Source organism: Nicotiana tabacum, chromosome 24 (assembly GCF_000715075.1).
Source record: "Nicotiana tabacum cultivar K326 chromosome 24, ASM71507v2, whole genome shotgun sequence".
In the NCBI taxonomy this organism is placed as follows: Eukaryota; Viridiplantae; Streptophyta; class Magnoliopsida; order Solanales; family Solanaceae; genus Nicotiana; species Nicotiana tabacum.
This window is the reverse complement of record NC_134103.1, coordinates 14,147,986-14,164,963: the sequence shown is the minus strand read 5'-3', so window position 1 is coordinate 14,164,963 and position 16,978 is coordinate 14,147,986.

The window sequence follows — 16,978 nt, the reverse complement described above, 5'->3', positions numbered from 1 at the left end:
AATTTATGTGAACTTATTTCTTTTTAGTCCGTATCAAAAAGAATGATCAATTTCTCTATTTGAAAACAATATACCTTTATATAATGATTTATAGTCACACAAAATATATCTGCCTCATTTTACACTATAAGTTCAAAAGTCTTCTCTTTTTTCTTAAACTCTGTGCTCAATCAAATGGGTTTATATAAATTGAAACGGAGAGGGTATAATTTAGAAAATACTATAATAGACTAAATGGGTAAGTCGATAAGCGCGAAAGAGGATGGTAGGTGGGGGCCTAGGGCCCGAGGTGGAAGTGCAACGGCAGAAGGTGGCGGGGGGACACAAGCTGGGGTGTGGAGAGCGGGGGTGGGACCGTGGGAGTGGAAGGTTGATTTTGATACTTTTGGTATGGAAATCATTTTTTTCCGATAAGAGAAAAATGCATTTCCAAAAAAAATATATTTCAAAACAACTAAGTAAATCAAACATTAAAAAAAAATTGAAAACTATTTTTCAAAAAATATTTTCCTTAGTAACAAAAACACCCTTAAAGCTAGAAACTGTTGAGGAATTTAAAAGGATAAAGAAAATACGTTAGCAGTAATTGCGGAGGAAATTTGAGGAGACTAAACCAATTATTGATGGCACAAGTCAACATGAAGATAGCGATTGCTCATGAGAAAGATACATTTAATTGACAATGTGAACTTCTGGAAAACTGCAAAAGAAAGTGAAGCGAAGACCAAGAATTAATATCGGCACAAGTCAGAGCTTGTATTTCACTTCTTTATTTGTTAGTCTTATAAATTTTATTTGTTTTCTGTGTCTTCATGAGAAATTATTTTCTAAAGTCTCGTAAATTAAAACTAAATTCATATATTACTTGCGTAAAATCCTTCATATATAAAAACATAAATTAAATTTATTTTTATATTTTTACGGAAATATATCATGAACTACTAAGTAGGCATACATAAATATAAATTTTTATTTTAGTGGAAAACCCATTAGTCTATAGTCAAGAGCGAACGTAGACCAGTACCAACGGGTTCAATTGAATCCATAAGTTCACTAAATTAAATCACAACAAATTGTAGCTATAAACTCATAACTGGAAGGATATAAGAGTCCAATACTAAGTTGAACCATAGAGTTTACCTCCCGGATACTAAAGTAGTTGTATCAGCACACATGTAGAATACGAAAGAAAGGAAGCTTGCAAATATGAGCTCTACGCGAGTAGAATGCGTTATTAGTAGAAATTCTACACTTGTCACCTCGACTTTTCTACTTATGTAAATTGTTTAGCAGAACCCATGAATCTTCAAATGTAGATGACAATTATATTTCCTCTTGTTTCTAGTTTTCCCTATATATAAAGAAGATTAATTAATTAAAAAATTCTACAGTCAAAATTACCGTACTCCAACTCTTGAGCAGAACTGTTAGATCTAAGTTTCAATATATCTGCGTCCTTTAGGTCAATTGACTGATCCTGATCATTTCACTCGAAATAATATTACAATGAATTACCCATCAACTCCACAGACTGCTAGTACAGTTGGAGAGCTATGCATTAGAATATATGAAGATGGATCCAATATTACTTTTCCAGCCAATAATATAGTGATTGTTTACTCGCCAAGAGATTCCATATCAGAAAAACTGATGGAGATAACTCTCGGAATAACCGGTCAGGCAGCCATTTCCCTCTTGCCTTATGCTTCAACAAGCTCATCTTCTCTTAGAGGGCTGCACTTTGTGGTGGCCGCTAATGCTGTTGGATTTATTGGCACTTTTGCCGCCATGTGGTTTAGAAGTAAGAAACGGGTGGCTGCTGCGTCTGTTGTGGGAAAAATAGGTGCCATTGCAGTAGCTTGTTCAATGATTATTGCTATGGGAGTGTTCCTTCCTGCTAATATTGCTATCTGGATTGTTGGATTTGCTTGCCTCTTCCCTGGTCTTGCTGTGGCTTTTTCTTAGGCTAGGGAGGTTTTCATAATTACCTATGAATTCTGAAAACATTTCATTATCTACAACTTGTAATAGAATAACATAATCTACAACAAATATATAAAACTTATTCTCTAAGAAAAGGTAACTTTCCTAATATAGGGGAATTTTTTTTTAAAAAAGGTTACTTTCCTAATAAAGGGGAATTCTATTTTGAAACATATCCAATAATTAGCTCATAAAAATTCTTGAATTTATTAACTATTGATTATTTCTATAAATACATTTGTTACAGTTATAACACTATCTCATATACACTACATCCTCTAAAATACGTTGCATAATTTCGGATGAAAGTTTTTCTCCATTCTTTTATCATTTCATCATCTATACATTTTTAATAATACAAATATTATATGTTATTATACATATAATATATATATATATATATATATATATATACATATATATATATATATATATATATATATATATATATATATATATATATATATATATTATAAGCATGAACCTCTGAAGTTGAAAGACAATTTTACCCTTCCTTTAAACACTATAATTCCTATAATAGTTTTGTACAAAAAAGTAAATTTACATTCCAATAAATAATAAATTAAATATCTATAAAAGTAACTTAAATTATTGTTTAAAACTGATGCATTAACCTAACTTCTCGTCATTTCTCTCAAAATGTGAAGAATTTAAGGAAATGATCATTCCTTATCATGAATAACAACTACCAAGATAGTAATGTTGATTCTCTGTAGTTTCCGGTCATTATTATGCTCTTTAAAAACAATGAAGTCTTTACAAATATTCAAGTTCAAGTAACTTGAAATTGTGGACAAATGAAGAGATTATTGCTATAATATTCATGTTTCTTTTTTGTCACTTTTTAAAAGGCTACTAGAAAACCCTTTTATCCTTTTTCTCATTGTTTAGTTTTTTCTTCATTTATTTACAGTTTAGCTTATTTTAAAATTTCTGGAAGTGTCTAGATACATTACACAATTTAAGGAAGAAATTGAAAAGACTTCTATTTCCAAAACTTTTCATGTTCCAAAAACTATTTAGTTTTTAGAAACTCTTAGTTTTCTCATATAAATGAAGGGCAGTGATAGTCTTAACTCCAAACATTATTGGGACAATGAATAATGTTAGACAAATTGTAGGGGAAGTTCAAGCCTTGAGCCAGGATCCCGCCTTAGAAAAGCGTAAACTTGAAATTTCATTTCGTTTATATAAGCAATCGGTTGTAAAGCCTTTGCTTGTATTATTTATTCCTTCTGTTCTGTAGGTTGCAGAGCTTCTTTTTCTGTTTGATTCATTCTTCTTTTTTGTCCTTTAATTTATGAATCATTTCATTTGATTATTATTTGTCCTTTAGCTTCGGTTATTGTTTGTTTCTTTTTTTTTTTTTTTGGGGGTAGGATTTAACTGGCCAGCCATACAATTCTATGGTAACAATTTGTGAATTTTACCACACATGTTTTCAAAGTTTCTTGTTTTCTTGCTATTGACTTATTTTTCATATGTTGAAGGTTGTCATGGTCATGTCTTTTTCTGTTGAGCTAGAAGCAGATATAGATTGTGGCATTCGGAGATTTTGCTTGGATTAGTGTTAAACTAAAGGTGATTTCTTGATATACATTTGCTTGTCTATTGCAGTTTTTCGGATTGTGATTGATGCCAATTTCAATCTTATTTTGATATTTTCATTTTGCTTTTGTTGGTTAATGTTGTAATTGACTTACATTGCACATATTTTGCTGATGTGAAAGGAGAGGTATTAGAAATTGAGTATTTGGCAATATATTGAGATCTTTTTGGATTCGTAATGTGTATGATCTTCTCTCTTTCGCATTATTCTTTAATATTGAACATTATCTATCTTATTATTTTCATTTTCTCTCATTTATTTCCTTTGGTTGGTTTAACTATAAAATTTGGTGTCTTTAAGATTTGTACTAAATATAGCTAAAACTTAAAAAAAAAATTACTCTCATAGTATTCATTTTTTTACGAAGTAGTAATACATAAAACAATCAACAAATGACATACAAAAAATGGAAAATATAAGAATTCTAAGATGCCTTATTCAGTCAATAGTTAACTGCTTTTGATTCTTTCTAAATGATATGATTTATCATTTGGAATGGGGATGACATGGAGTTTCAAATTCCACAAGTATAACTCCATAAACAATGGTTATTTTTTAATTGTAGATAAAGGTTGAAAGGTGACTATTTGTGAAATTTTTCCCGAATATATTGTAGTGTGTATATTTTAATTTGAGTTTTAAACATCATCGTAGCTAATTTGTAGCACCCTTGATTGAGTTCAACGAGGTTGACTATTTGAAGACATGCTTTTATAATATCTTCTCAGGTTCTTTTTCCTGTTTTCCCCTTCCTCTGCCACAACACAATGAGAGATTCAGGAATTTGGCTATTGCTTGCTCGTGGAGAGTGTTAACCGTGTAAGAAGAATCTTTCTCTGTTCCAGTTATTGCTCTTGTTGCAAAGTTTATCCATCTTTAAAGTGATTTAGGCCTTGTCCCGGATGAAACTTATATTACTAATTCATTTTCCTTTGATTTGTCTTTAATACCATCTCATTATGCATAAGTTTGCTCGGTACACAACATAGATACATCAAAGGGGATAGAGCTATTTCATAATTTTATCTAGTGCGACGTTATTATTTTTTGGAGTGCAAATGGGGTAAAATGAGTGTGTCAACCAACTCACATTTTTGTCCAAGTAATAAGCAATTAGTTAAAAAGTGTTAGTTATATTTTGTTTCAGCATTGTTCATCGGCTTTGTGCTCTAATAATCATCTTTGGATATGTGTGATGACAACAATACATCTTAAATTTTATGGCTTCCCTCTCCTTTTCTTTATTATATTTTCTATAGGGTAGAAAAGAACTTTTTGTATAAATTGCATGCTAGTAGCAGACCATGACGGGATCTCACTATCTTGAATTGGTAATTAATATTCACACGAGTGCATTCTATTCGAGGACAGAGGATTCTAGGATGAGAATTTGTTACGACTTATTTGAATAACTTCATAAATTACTTTGTAGGCTGTTGCTGATTGTTATTATCTACTGATTATTGCTAGTTTATGGTTAATGTTTGATGGTAGTTATAACTGATTTAAAAAAAAATGATGGATGGTAGTTGTTCCATGTCGCTGACATTGCTGGTTGTTCGATTTCATATATCTTTCATGATTATACAAGAACGACATGACTTAATGAAGCCATGAATACTAGAGCTTCATTCTTTATTTTGGAGTTTTATGAGAAGAGTTAACTAATATATTGGAGCTTATAGCTTGAATGTCTAAAAGTAGCAGATATGCCTCTGTTTTGCTTTTGGTTTTGCCTTATGTCCTTCACATTTTTACTATTCATTGTTTTCAATCCACTCAGTTGGCCTTACAATTCAGGCTTTGGTTGCTAGTGCTGGTGGAGTAGGAATACTAAGGGAATTTTTGACAAAGTGTCACGACCCAAAATTTTCACCTCCGAGATCATGATAGTACCTAACATTTCACTTGCTAGGCAAGCCAATGTTAGAATAATATTAGCCATTTTAAACTAATTAATAACAAAGAAACAAATGCGGAAGTAAAGCCTGAAATATAGTGAATTAACCATAATAATAGCGATGTCTAAATAACATCCCAGAACTGGAGTCACAAGTGCACAGGCTTCTAGAATAATACAAATAAAGGTGTGAATAAAATTCAAGCTGTTTGAAATATAATACACAACTGAGATAATATAGAAGAGAACTTCAGAATTGCGAACGTTGTGCAATTATACCTCAAGGCTCCACTGGTAGCTGTATCCGGGCAAATCTACAATACGCTACTGGTACCAACTCCGAAATATGCACAAGAAGTGCACAGTGCAGTATCAGTACAACCGACCCCATGTACTGGTAAGTGTCGTGTGTCACGACTCGAAATTCCCACCTCGGGACCGTGATGGCGCCTAACATTTCATTTGCTAGGCAAGCCAACGCTAGAATAATATTAGCCATTTTAAAATAATTTTTAATTAATAAATAACAAAGAAACAAATGTGGAAGTAAAGTCTGAAATGTAGTGGTAAGTGCCGAGCCTAACCTTGACGGAGTAGTGACGAGGCTAAGGCGGATCACTTACATTTAACTTGTACGTAATAATAGTAATAACAACAATAATAATAATGGAAATATTAGTAAGACCAGTAAATAATATTATTAATTGAAATCAACTCAGTCGTCACAATCTCTCAACTTGTTTCTATTGCGACGTGCAACCCGTTCCCCAAATATAAATTTTAAATAATTTCGTTGCGGCGTGCAACCCGATCCCCCAATATAGACTTTTAAATAAGTCTGTTGCGGCGTGCAATCTAATCTCCTAATTTAGACTTTTAAATAAGTCTGTTGCGGCGTGTAATCCGATCCCCCAATATAGACTTTTAAATAAGTCTGTTGCGGCGTGCAATTTGATCCCCCAATATAGACTTTTAAATAAGTGTGTTGCGGCGTGCAGTCCGATTCCCCAATATAGATTTACTTCCATTTCAGTTGAGGCATGCAACCCGATCCCCCAATATATTTTAAGAATTAATTAAATATAATAAAAATTACTTCAATAAATACCACCTCCAATGAGAAACTATTAAGCATCAAGACACACAACAATTATAATTTATTTATGAACAAATAATGACAATTAGCAATTAATTGTGAAAATCATTGAGAAAAATAGACAGTTTAATATTTAGTATGCTAAATGTCAAATAGCAATTAAGACACATAAGTCAAATAAGCATGTAACAATTATTGCATGAATTCAAGAATTAATATTTGACAAGGAATATGAATGAAACAATTAATATAATAATTCATTCATGATTTAAACCGATTTATGATTTTTCAAGTAATTATGCAGACAATTAATTTGACAACGTATAGACACTCGTCACCTTTCCTATACGTAATGCACATGCATCTCACATAACAAATAATTTAAGGGTTCTATTCCCTTAAGTCAAGGTTAACCACGACACTTACCTCGCTTAGCAACCAAATACAAGTTTCCAATACACCCTTGCCTCGCGAATTAGTGTCTGAAATCCTCAAATCTAATCACAAACAATTCAATATACTCAATACAAATCGTAGGAATTAATTCAATATGAATTTATAAATTTTCTGGATAAAAATTCGAAATTTATTTTAAAAATCAACAGTAGGACCCACGTATCCAATCCCGAAAAAATTTACGAAATTCGAACACCCATTCCGATACGAGTTTAACCATACAAAAATTATCAAATTCCGACAGCGGACTGGCTTTCAAAGCCTCATTTTACATTTTTGGAAGATTTTATAAAAATCTGATTTTCTTTCATAAATTCACGAATTCATGATGTAGATGAGTATGAAATCATGAAATATAATCCATATTGGATAAGGAACACTTACCCCAATATTTTTCCATGAAAATTGCCCAAAAATCGTCTTACCCGAGTTCAAAATCGAAAATGGTGGAAAATGGGTCGAAATCCCATCTCCAGAACTTAAGTTCTGTTTGCCCAGATTTTTACTCATGGCGATCGCGTAGAACAATGTTTTCTCAAGTTCCTTTTACTCTTTGCGATCTCGGATAATTCTTTGCGATTGCGAAGCACATTTTGGTTGCCGGATTATTAACTATACGCGATCGCGTAAATGGACATGCGATCGCAGAGAACGCGGCTTTGCCCACGGGTTCCGGTGCCTTAGCTTTTCCAACTGTGCAATCGCGTACAATACTATGCGATCGCATAGTACAAATTTTCATCAATGCTCAACAAGCCTTCGCGATCGCGGATGAAGCCACGCGATCGTGATTAAGGAAACCATAACTGGGAAATAGGAGATTTTCCAAAATTCAAATGGTCTGTAGGCTATCCGAAACTCACCCGAGCCTCGGGGCTCCAAACTAAACATGCACACAAGTCCAAAAACCTCATACAAACTCGCTCGCGCGATCAAAACACCAATTTAACACCTAGAATTACGAAGCAGAAACCAAATCAAATGAAAATTTTAAGAAAGCTTCTATTTTCACAACCGAACGTCCGAATCATGCCAAATCAACTCCGTTTCTTACCAAATTTGATAGACAAAGTCTTAAATAGATAACACACCTATAAAAAATTTCAGAACTCGAATCCGACCCCGATATCAATAAAAGTCAGTTTGTAGTCAAATTTTGAAATCTTTAAGCCTTTAGGCTTCAAGTTTTCGCCAATTGGCGATAATTCAAGATAGGGGCCTCCAAATTAAATTTCGGGCATACGCCCAAGTCCCAAATCACGATACGGACCTACCAAAATTGTCAAAATACTGATCCGAGTCTGTTTGCTCAAAATGTTGACCAAAGTCATCTCAGTTGAGTTTTAAGGCTCTATTTCACATTTTGATCAATTTTTCATATAAAAACTTTCCGAAAAATTATATGGACTACGCACGCAAGTCGAGGAATGATGAATAGTGCTTTTGAGGTCTTAGATCACATAAATAATTATTAAATTTAAAGATTACCTTTTGGGTCATCACATTTTCCACCTCTAAAACAAACGATCGTCCTCGAACGGAGTTAGAAAAAGTACCTGAGTTGGGGAAAAGGTGTAGATATTTACTCCGCATGTATGACTCGAACTCCCACATAGATGCTTTTACCGGCTGACCTCTCCATTGCACACGAACTGAAGGGTAACTCTTAGACCTCAACTGTCGGACCTGACGTGCTAGAATAGCTACCGGTTCCTCTTCATAAGTCAGATCTTTGTCCAATTGGACTGAGCTGAAATCTAACACATGGGACGGATTACCATGATATTTCCGAAGTATAGACACATGAAACACCAGATGAACCGCTGATAAACTAGGTGGTAATGCATGCCTATAGGCTACTTCACCCACCCTTTCAAGAATTTCAAAGGGTCCAATATACCTAGGGCTCAACTTACCCTTATTTTCGATCCTCATTGCACCTTTCTTAGGTGAAACCCGGAGCAATATTCTTTCTCCAACCATGAATGCAATATCATGAACCTTACGGTCGGCATAACTCTTTTGCCTAGACTAAGCTGTGCGAAGTCGATCCTAAATAACTTTGACTTTATCCAAGGCATCATGTACCAAATCGGTACCCAACAACCGAGCCTCTCCCGGTTCAAACCAGCCCATTGGCGAACGACATCGCCTTCCATATAATGCCTCATATGGAGCCATCTGAATGCTTGACTAGTATCTATTATTATAAGCAAATTCCGCAAGTGGCAAGAACTTATCCCAAGAACCTCCAAAGTCTATAACACAAGCGCGAAGCATATCTTCCAATATCTGAATAGTGCGCTCTGACTGTCCATCTGTCTGTGGATGAAATGCTATACTCAACTCAACCCTTGTGCCTAACTCACGTTGTATAACCTTCTAGAAGTGTGAGATAAACTGCTGTAATGATCTGGCCGGTCTTTTTGAGTATTATAACCCCATTTCCCCATTTACTGCTCAAATTGTACTATACAGATGTTGTGTGAATTGTCGGGGCAATTGGTTCGGGTCCGGTGATATTTTGGAATGAATTGGAACACTTAGTTCCAATGTTTAAATCTTAAGTTAAAATAGTGATCGGATGTCGACTTATGTGTAAACGATCCCGGAATGGAGTTTTGATAATTCCAATAGCTTTGTATGGTGATTTTGGATTTAGGAGCATGTCCGAAAAATTATTTCGAGGTCCGTAGTGTAATTTGGTTTGAAATACCGAAAGTTGAATTTTTGGAAAGTTTGACCGAGGGTTTGACTTTTTGTTATCGGGGTTTGGAAATATGGATAGCTTCGTTATATTATTTATGACTTGTGTGTAAAATTTGAAGTCATTCCGGATTGATTTGATGTGTTTCGGCACAAGATATATAAATTGAAAGTTCAAAGTTCAGAGATTTTGATTTGAGGTGCGATTTATCATTTTGATATTGTTTGATATGATTTGAGGTCTCGAGTAGGTCCGTGTTATGTTATGGAACTTGTTGGTATGTTTGGACGGGGTCACGAGGGGCTCGAGTGAGTTTCGGATAGTTAACGGATCAAATTCGGACTTAGAAGAAATCTAGAAAATTTCTGTCTTCTAGTGTGATCGCACCTGGGAGGAATTGGCCGCAGGTGCGGTGCCGCAGATGTGGCTAGTTTTACGCAGAAGCGGAACTGAGCTAGCCTGGGCAGGGCGCAGGTGCGAGGTAGTTAACCGCATCTACGAGCCTGCATGTCCGAGCGAGGATCCACAGATGTGGAGTTGAGGGAGAGGCAAGTCCGCAGGTGCGAACCTTTGAGCGCAGAAGCGCGACCGCAGGTGCGGTCCTGGGCATCGCAGAAGTGATCATGACTGGCCAAGCTGTTCTCGCAGAAGCGATATTTCTTCCCTCAGATGCGAAGGTCGCAGATGTGACCTCTTGTCCGCAGGTGCGGATTGACTGGGCAGAACCTTTAAGTTCGAGGGTTCGTGGGTTTTCACCACTTTTTTCGGATTTTGGAGCACAGTTTGGATGATTTTGGAGAGAATTTTTTCACACAACTTGGGATAAGTGTTCTTGACTTCCTTGTGGTTATATTTCATGAATTAATCTTTATTTTTGGTGTAAGATTATCAAATCTTCAAGAGAAATAGAAGGAAATTTTTTTAATATCAAAAATGATTTTTTTTGTGAGTTGTCGTATTTTGTGAGTTTCGTCGTATTTCGAGACGTGGGCCCCACAGGCGATTTTGAGGTGTAATTTCGGATATTTGTGAAAAATATTAGTATTTTGATATGGAATTGATTCCTATAATTTTGTGGACTGAATCAAATTAATTGTGGCTAGATTCGAGCCGTTTGGAAGTTGATACGCAGGATGGAATTTCTGGAGCATTGTTTAGCTTGCTCGATATTGGATTCGTCTTGTTTAAGGTAAGTAACATTTTTAAATCTGGTCCTGAGGGTATGAAACCCCGAAATTTGGTATCATGTGATTACTTTAGAGGTGACACACATGCTAGGTGACGGGAGTGTGGGCGTGCACCGAGGGGATTGTGACTTGATCCGTCCCGTGAGAATGTTAAGTTGAATAACTTGTTGTTAGCTATGTTCTCTCTATGTCTTGTAGAAATTTGACTAGAAACCATGTTTAGGCTACATGTTGGTATTGTTGGGACCCACAAAGGCCGTGTACATGTTGAACTATCTGCTTAATTGTTGTTTGCACTGAGTCACAATTTACTTGATAATTTTATCTTAGTCTTCATTGTTCATTATTGATGCATCATATTATTGTTGTTTGATATGATATTTTTGAGAGCCCGAGAGATTGAAGAAATTTATGATTGAGCAAGGCCGAGGGCCTGAATGTGAGATATATTATTATAGCACGTGAGTTGTCCGTGCAACACGTAAGGTGTTCATGCAGATCCTTATGTTTATACTATGGCACGTGAGTTGTCCGTGCGGATCGAGATATGATATTATAGCACGTGAGTTGTCTGTGCTTATAACGCTTGGGTTGTAGGAGCCCCTCATGAGTATGAACACCCCCAATGAGCGCGGGTACCCATTGAGTGTGAGTGCTGAGAGACGAGAGCCGAGTGGTTGAGCTGTTGCGACGAATTGAGTATCTGTTGCCCTAAGAGGCTGTACTTGCTTTGCATTGTTGTTTTACTTAGTTGTTATTTGTCATTTTTGTGAAATTCTCTCAAAGATTTTTATATCCGAATTATATGAACTTGAACTGTATAAAATTGGTTTGCCTTAAACTGCTGGATTTGAAAGCATGTGTACTCTCTGTTGGAAATTATTGGAAATGAACTATAATTGTATAGCTCGTCACTATCTTCAGTTACTTAGTTATTATTGTTACTTGCTGAGTTGGTTGTACTCATACTACACCCTGCACTTCGTGTGCAGATCCAGGTATTTCCGGACATAGCTGGTGGTAATTCTCCCGCACAGTTGATTCTCCGGAGATTCAGAGGTAGCTGTCGTGTTTCGCAGACCTTGTCTCTCTTTCCCTATCTCTTGGTTTACTGTATTTGGTCTTAGATTATTATAAATCGCATTTTCCAGACTTGTAATCATATTAGATGTTCATGTACTCAGTGACACCAGGTTTTGGGAGTATTTATAATTGTACTTGTGAGTTTTTCTTCTGCTAAAATTTAGATATTATGTTTTCAAACTTAAGATATGAGAGTTTATTGAGATTGTCAGTTTGCCTAGTATTGAGATAGGCGCTATCACAACATGTGATATTTTGGGTCGTGACAAGTTGGTATTAGAGCTCTAGGTTACATAGGTCTCACGAGTCATGAGCAGGTTTAGTAGAGTCTTGCGAATCGGTACAGAGACGTCTGTACTTATCTTCGATAGGCTGCTGAACCTTTAGGAAAATTTCACTTTCTTGTATTCTATCGTGCGGAATTGATTCAGCTTTAAACATAACTCTTTGAATTCCTTCTACGTATTCGTATGCGCACATGAGCGCTAGGTATCAGCTATGCATCGTTGGCTTGTGATTCTATGAACGAGATTCAAGATGTGTATTTTGTGTTTTGGTGATGGGCTAGTCTAGAGGACTTGAGACCAGGTTTAGATCGCAGCTTAAGCTCGGTAGCTTCAGTTGTAACATGTACAATTGGACTCATATGTCTGGTAATGTCCCTACGAGTGGAATTTATGGCTCGATGAGCGGTGGAATGGCTTTGTGATGAGCATGACGTAACTGCGGGATGTGTTAAGACAATTTGAATGCGACGAGAAGTGTTTTTCTTGAAATGTAAAGGAAGGCCATTGGGTGCTGTATTTTCGTTTTGATGTGTTTAGGTGGATTGAATGAGATGAATAAAGTTTGCTTATGACTCAATAGTTTGTTATTGGGTACTTGAATTCTGACTCGATTTGACGTATAGTCTCGAGTTGCGAGTGTATTGAAGGATCTTTCGCGTTGTTAAATTGTGGGGGCAAATTAAATTCCCATGTCTTGTTAATAAGTTTGGACTCAAGAAGAGTAAGTGATTGTGTAGTAATTGTGGTTGCGAATGGGCATTTCTAATGTTGATGGCTCAGGAAAGATGATCTTCGAAGTGGCTTATAGTCGATAATATTTTATTGGTTCATGTGTGACATAGATGCATTTTGATTTGATGCAATAGTTAGGCAGCAAAGTATGTGGGAAGACATGACGGGAAGTGTTTCGGGGTGGTTAAAGTACTAGCAGGTCAAGTAGGAGAAGTAGAGGTTGAGAAGTTTCTTATAGGAGATAATTTAACCGAAGTAAGAGTGAAAGATTAGCTTATGGATTCTATGGTAGGGTAGTCGCGTGCCTTGAGTCTTGAGAGAAATTTTAAAAGTTGAAAATTAAATTCCAAGGTTTTTGGGCTAAAGTTAAATCAATTATTTCAGTTGTATTGTATTGTCAAGCTTATATGGAATAGGGTGACGTGGGTTCATCCCCGGGTACATGTGTGGTAAAATGGAACAGTGATTTGATGGCTTGGAAACAACTCTTGGCGTTCGAGGACGAACGTATGTTTAAGTAGGGGAGAATGTAATGACTCGGCCGATCGTTTTGAGTATTACAATCCCGTTTCCCCATTTAGTGCTCAAATTGTACTATACAGATGTTGTGCGAATCACCTGGGTAATTGGTTCAGGTCCGGTGAGGTTTTGGAATGAATTGGAACACTTAGCTCCAAGGTTTAAAGCTTAAGTTAAAATAGTGACCGGATGTCGACTTAAATGTAAACAACCCCGGAATGGAGTTTTGATGATTACAATAGCTCTGTATGGTGAGTTTGGACTTAGGAGTGTGTCCGAAAAATTATTTGGAAGTCCGTAGTGAAATTTGGCTTGAAATGCTGAAGGTTGAATTTTTGGGAAGTTTGACCGGGGGGTTTACTTTTTGATATCGGGGTTTGAAAATTTGGATAGTTTCGTTATGTCATTTATGACTTGTGTGCAAAGTTTGAAGTCATTCCGGATTGATTTGATGTGTTTTGGCACAAGATATAGAAATTGAAAGTTCAAAGTTCAGAGATTTTGATTTGAGGTGCGATTCATCATTTTGATGCTATTTGATATGATTTGAGGCCTCGAGTAGGTCCGTGTTATGTTATGGAACTTGTTGGTATGTTCGGACGAGGTCCCGAGAGGCTCGGGTGAGTTTCGGATGGTTAACGGATCAAATTCGGACTTAGAAGAAATCTAGAACATTTCTGTCTTCTGGTTTGATCGCATCTGCGAGGAATTGGCCACAGGTGCGGTGCTGCAGATGCGGCTAGTTTTACACAGAAGCGGAACTGGGCTAGCCTGGGTAGGGAGCAGGTGCCAAGGAGTTAACTGCATCTGCGAGCCCGCAGGTGCGAGCGAGGCTCCGCAGATGCGGAGTTGAGGGACAAGCAAGTCCGCAAGTGCGAACCATTGAGCGCAGAAGCGCGACCGCATGTGCGGTCCTAGGCATCGCAGAAGCGATCATGAATGGCCAAGCTGTTCTCGCAGTAGCGAGACTTTTTCCCGCAGAAGCTGTTCACCATTTTTTTGGATTTTGGAGCACGGTTTGGGCGATTTTGGAGAGGAGTTTTCCACACAACTTAGGGTAAGTGTTCTTTACTTCCTTGTGGTTATATTTCATGAACTAATCTTCATTTTTGGTGTAAGATTATCGAATCTTCAAGAGAAATAGAAGAAAATTTCCTTAATGTCACAAAACGAATTTTTTTGTATGTTGTCGTATTTTGTGAGTTTCGTCGGATTTCGAGACGTATTTTGGAGTGTAATTTTGTATTTTTGTGGAAAATATTAGTATTTTGTTATGGAACTAATTCCTATAATTTTGTGGACTGAATCAAATTAATTGTGGCTAGATTCAAGCCTTTCGGAAGTTGATACGTACATGATGAAATTTTTAGAGCATTGTTTAGCTTGCTCGACATTGGATTCGTCTTGTTTAAGATAAGTAACAGTTTTAAATCTGGTCCTAAAGGTATCAAACCCCGAAATTTGGTATCATGTGATTACTTTGGAGGTGACGCATATGCTACGTGACGGGCGTGTGGGCATGCACCGAGGGGGTTGTGACTTGATCCGTCCCGTGAGACTGTAAAGTTGAATAACTTGTTGTTAGCTATGTGCTCTCTATGTGTTGTAGAAATTTGACTAGAAACCATGTTTAGGCTACATGTTGGTATTGTTGGGACCCACAGAGGTCGTGTACATGTTGAACTATCTGCTTAATTGTTGTTTGCACTTAGTCACAGCTTACTTGAGATAATTTTATCTCAGTCTATATTGTTCATTATTGATGCATCATATTATTGTTGTTTGAACTGATATTTCTGAGAGCCCGAGAGACTGGAGAGATTTATGACTGAGCAAGGCCGAGGGCCTGAATGTGAGATATATTATTATAGCATGTGAGTTGTTCGTACAGCACGTGAGATGTCCGTGCAGATCCTTATGTTTATATTATGGCACATGAGTTGTCCGTGTAGCACATGCGTTGTTCGTGGGGATCCAGATATGATATTATAGCATGTGAGTTGTCCGTACAGTACGTGAGTTATCCGTGCTTATAGCGCTTGGGTTGTAGGAGCCCCTCATGAGTCTGAACACCCCCAGTGAGCGCGAGTACCCAATGAGTGTGAGTGCTGAGGGTTGAGAGCCGAGTGGTTGAGCTGTTGTGACGAGTTGAGTATTGTTGCCCTGAGAGGCTATACTTTCTTTGCATTGTTGTTGCACTTAGTTGCTATTTGTCATTTTTGTGAAATTCTCTGAAAGTTTTTTATATCCGGATTATATGAACTTGAACTGTATAAAATTAGTTTGACTTAAATTGCTGGATTTAAAAGCATGTGTACTCTCTGTTGGAAATTACTGGAAATGAACTATAATTGTGTAGCTCGTCACTATCTTCAGTTCCTTAGTTATTATTGTTATTTGCTGAGTTGGTTGTACTCATACTATACCCTGCACTTCGTGTGCAGATCCAGGTACTTCTGGACATAGCGGGTGTTGATTCTCTCGCACAGTTAATTTTTCGGAGATTCAGAAGTAGCTGCCATATTTTCCAGACCTTGTCTCTCTTTCCGTATCTCCTGGTTTACTGTATTTGGTCTTAGATTATTATAGATCGCATTTTCCAGACTTGTAATCATATTAGATGCTTATGTACCCAGTGACACCGGATTTTGGGAGTATTTATAATTGTACTTGTGAGTTTTTCTTCCGCTAAAATTTAGATATTATGTTTTCAAACTTAAGATATGGGAGTTTATTGAGATTATCGGCTTGCCTAGTATTGAGATAGGCAATTACCTAAATATCAGCTAACCGCTCTGAAGAATAGGTAATTGCCACTGGAATGAAATGTGTTGACTTGGTCAACCTATCCACAGTGACCCAAATTGCGTCAAATTTTCTCTGAGTCCATGAGAGTCCAACAATAAAATCCATAGTGATACGCTCCCACTTCCACTCAGGAATTTCTAACTTCTGAAGCAAACCACCAGGTCTGTGATGCTCGTACTTGACTTGTTGACAATTTAGACATCGAGCTACATATGCAACTATGTCTTTCTTCATTCTCCTCCACCAATAATGTTTCCATAAATCTTGATAAATTTTAGCGACACCTGGATGATTAAAATACCTGGAACTGTGGGCCTCTTCCAGAATTAATTCACGAAGCCCATCCACATTAGGCACACAAATACGACCCTGCATTCGCAGAACTCCATCTTCCCCCACAACAACCTATTTGGCACCACTGTGCCGCACCGTATCCTTAAAGACAAGTAAATGAGGATCATCATACTGCCGCCCTCTGATGCGCTTATATAAAGAAGACCGTGCGACTGTGCAAGATAAAACCCGACTGGGCTCTGAAACATCTAACCTCACGAACTGATTAGCCAAAAGTCTGGACATCTACAACTAAT